Source organism: Brassica rapa, unplaced genomic scaffold (assembly GCF_000309985.2).
Source record: "Brassica rapa cultivar Chiifu-401-42 unplaced genomic scaffold, CAAS_Brap_v3.01 Scaffold0264, whole genome shotgun sequence".
Taxonomy (NCBI): Eukaryota; Viridiplantae; Streptophyta; class Magnoliopsida; order Brassicales; family Brassicaceae; genus Brassica; species Brassica rapa.
This window is the reverse complement of record NW_022610208.1, coordinates 8,861-12,805: the sequence shown is the minus strand read 5'-3', so window position 1 is coordinate 12,805 and position 3,945 is coordinate 8,861. Positions and strand designations below refer to the sequence as shown.

At 32.7% G+C, this 3,945-nt stretch overlaps 1 long non-coding RNA gene across 1 annotated transcript; it reads right to left on the bottom strand.

Moving 5' to 3' along the window:
- Nucleotides 1–735: 735 nt before the first annotated feature.
- LOC108872051 lies at nucleotides 736–3,738 on the bottom strand. The gene is made up of 2 exons (XR_001958814.2): nucleotides 1,369–3,738; nucleotides 736–1,301 (listed from the first exon to the last, which is right to left on the bottom strand). It is a non-coding gene; the product is annotated as an uncharacterized LOC108872051 (long non-coding RNA).
- Nucleotides 3,739–3,945: the final 207 nt, after the last annotated feature.

The following is a 3,945-nucleotide window of genomic DNA, read 5'->3' as shown; positions in this document are numbered from 1 at the left end:
TCTATCTAGAATGAGATTGGCTATCTAGTTACCGAGCTCAATTAGGATATTAAAGAAAGAATTCTGTTGAAGAGGGCCAGTTATTGTTGGCCTACAATGGTATACTACTAAGTGTTTGAGTATCACTAGAATTAGTCTGGCCTGTTGAAGAATTTTTGGGAAAAGGTGAAGAAGTGTACTCTAGTAACTTGATCGTTTAAAAAGTGGAAGATGAAAAGGAGCAGAGTAGAAGACAGTATGATAATTAGGGAAGATGAAGATGTGTTTAAGGCATTGAAAGGATGGTCGACATCTAAAAAAGTAACATGTTCAGTATTCTAGTTGAACGTGAATTCACTGCAATAGCCTAGGGATTTCACCAAGTTGTTCTTGTCGAGTTCTAGTAGTAGTTAGAAGATTATGAAGAGCATTTCAGATAGATCGGAAGTGTAAAGAATACTGTAAGTGAAATCATTCTTGGAATGGGTGAGTGTGTTTATTTGAGAGTACACTACAAGAAAAATGCGTTTTTATAGCGGACGAATAACGCTATGTAACGATACGATAGCGGTTTTTTAAGAGCTGTATCATCGCCCGTCATAATAGGTAAATGACATTACATAGCGGTTTTTAGCGTTGCTTTTTTTTCTTCCGCTACGATAGCACTTTTCAATATGCAATTAAATAAATATTAATAACATGTCTTTAATGCTATTATTTATTTTATTAACAGCGTTTTTGATTTGTTATTGTTAAAACTACTATAGCAATTTGTTTCTGCTATATATTGTAAATTATATTTTGTTAATTATTTATTTTAGAATTATTTTTCAGTTAATAATTTAAAAATAAAAGCATAATTAAAATTTAAAATTAATTCTGATATTTAAAATTTCTTTATTAATATTGATCTGTAGCAAAATTGGATTACAAAAAAAGAAAATCTAATTAAATAATAAACCAAAAACTTTAACCTAATTACTAACTAAACCAAGCTTTAACCTAATTAGTACTAACTAAGCGCCACCCCAACACCACCACCTTCGTCGTTTCTTAATCTTCCAACCCTCACCTGTCGCACCACCACCTTCGTTGTCGTGTTCTTCCATGATCTTCGTCGTCTTATAAAGTCATGACCTTTGTTGCCTTGTTCTCTTCCAGTCCTCACCCGCCGCACCACCATCTCTGTCTACCCCAACGCCACCCCTGCTCGGTCTTCCCCGACGCCGCTGCTCGGTCTTCTCCGACGCCGTTGCTCTGTCTTCTCCCACCTTGCTCTGATTCTCCAAGCTTACGCAATTGCTCTAGTCTTTCTCTGAAACCTTCTTACAAACCAAAAAAAATTAATCAAAGTAAACAACAAAGAGGGTAAAAGAGAAGAATGAATACCAGAACAGAGAGGAGGCGTCACTTCGTCACAGGACAGAGAGGAGACATCACGGTTCAGAGAGAGAGAGAGAATAGAGTAGATGGGATGCTCCTCCTCTGTTGTTGTCTCACGACCTCCATTATCTGTAAGGAGAAGGATACTGAGCGACAGAGAGGATGGTGATTGTTGCCACTAGATCAAATTCAAAAAAAAATCTAATTAAATAAGATGAGTCTGTGATTTACAGAAACTGAAGATGCAGAGAGGAAGAAGATGAGTTTTGTGAGTCTAGACACTTAAAAATTTTTTGGATCTGAAAACAAAAGCGACAGAGAGAGAGAGAGAGAGAGAGAGAGAGAGAGAGGAGAAGAAGTAAGAAAAATCTGGACCCTTAAAAAAGTTTAATCAATGGTTGTGATTACATAAAGCATGATCTCCGTCCTTGTATGTGATTGGCCAGTTTGTGTTGACCAATCACATTTTTGTATTTGATTCCTATTTTTCTTAATAACATTGTTTTCTATTTTATTTTGTGTCTTTAGTATAAAAATATTTATGATATATTTTTGAAAATAAAAATTATTTTAAGAAAACGTTTAAAATTTATGATTTTGTGATTTATATTTGGATATATAAAATATAGTTTAAAGTTTATGAACTAGAGGATTTAAGTTTGAAATTTAAAATTAAGGTTTAGAATTTGGATATATGAAATATAGTTTAAAGTTTATGAACTAGAGGATTTAAGTTTGGCATTTTAATTTTGTGGTTATATGATTAAAAACTGATTTGATAAAAAAATTATATGATTTGATAATTTCAAAAATATTCAATTTTTTAGTTTTACATCTAAGATCTGAAGTTCAAGTTTTCATGTATTATAAAGTTTATAGTATTATAGTTTAAAGTTTGTGTTTAAAGTTTAGGGTTTAGAGATTCAAAAGTCAAATAATGATTGTTGCCACTAGATCAAATTCAATCAATGGTCCAAAAAATAATAAAATTGTTCTTCTCATTTCACTTCAAAAATTGCATAAATTTAAAGAATTAAACATGATAATTAAAATTTAAAATATAATAGAATTTGAGGATCAAAAGTTTGGGGTATTGAGATTTGAGATTAATTTTTAAACTGTAATCTTAAATTAGTTTAAAGATTTTAAATAAAAGAATTATAGTAAATGAAATTAGTTTAAGGGTTTAAAGGTTTGAGTATAGGGTTTGAGCCCAGGGTTTGAAGTTAAAAGTTTGGGGTATTGAGATTGAGATTAAATTTATGAAACAAAAAATAGTTTTTGACTATATACTTAATATCTGAGTTTAAAGTATATGTTTAAAGTTTAGGGTTTAAAAATTCGTTTACGGTTTAGGGATTTAAAAAGATAAATATAGCATTTTTAATTATGTGCTATTAAATATATGTCTATTAAACATATGCTATTATAGAATTTTTCACCTTAAGTGTTATGTAAAATATAGTAAGAGGAAAAGTGAAACATAGAGGGAAAATCAATTATTTTTCCGCTTTAGATATGCATAGCGTTTCAAAACTAAAAGTGCTATGTATACTATGTCCGAAAAGTGTTTTGGAGAAATTAAAATCGGACCAACCTAACATAGCGTTTGTATTTTCGCAAACGCTATCTAAAAGTAAGAGATATGTCAACAATAGCACAATCGAAAAAAACGCTATTCCGATCTGCTATTAAAACCCATTTTTCTTGTAGTGGTAGCACCCCTGGTCTGAATCATGTTGGCGTGATTAATCGTGCATGTTCTTGTTTGATTGTTGCACGGTTAATCAAGTTAATACTGACTAGACTGGAGATGTTACATTCACGTATGGCAAATCACGTCACGGTCCAAATTTCATGTTGTTGTTATGGGGGAGAGCGAGATAGAAAAGGTTGAGAAGTAATAGTCTACAGATACAAGATTGTTAGAAAAAGTATGCAGACCGCAGTTGACAAGAATTGTGCAGAGTAAAGAATTTGGTTATCTTGAAAGTGGCTGCTCAGAAAAGAAAGGATCGGTTGGGGGAATCAAGGGATCGACCATGAGTTGTTTTGATATGGGCAGATTAAGATAAGGTCAGATCTAATATCCAGAACTCCTTTCAGAGACTGTTCAGTAAAGAGTGTACAGCTACGTTTTTAGAATTCGGGGACAAATTCTTTTGAGGGGGGAAGAATGTAATAACCCTCACGAGCAGATAGAATTTTGGTAGAGAAAATTCTTTAAGATCAGTTTGAAGATTGATCGATCAGCATTTAAATAAAAATCGACACGGAGAATTAACCTCTCGACGGGCTGTCTTTTGGTCGAAAAACCATCTCTTGATGATTCTGGTCGAGTGTTAATTATTATTGTCGATTTTTATTCATGCTAGGTGAGTTTATTCAGACCAGGACGAGATTCGAATGATGAAAAATATTTAGTCGAAATAGTCAGAAAAATATCAACAAAACTCTAAAAATTATTTCTGAACAGTTACATGCCTTGCACCTTCTAGCCTACTTGCTTTCTCAGTAATTAGGTCACATGACATGCACCTACTTGCTTACCTGCTTGCTCATTAGAAGTCACATTCTGGTCAC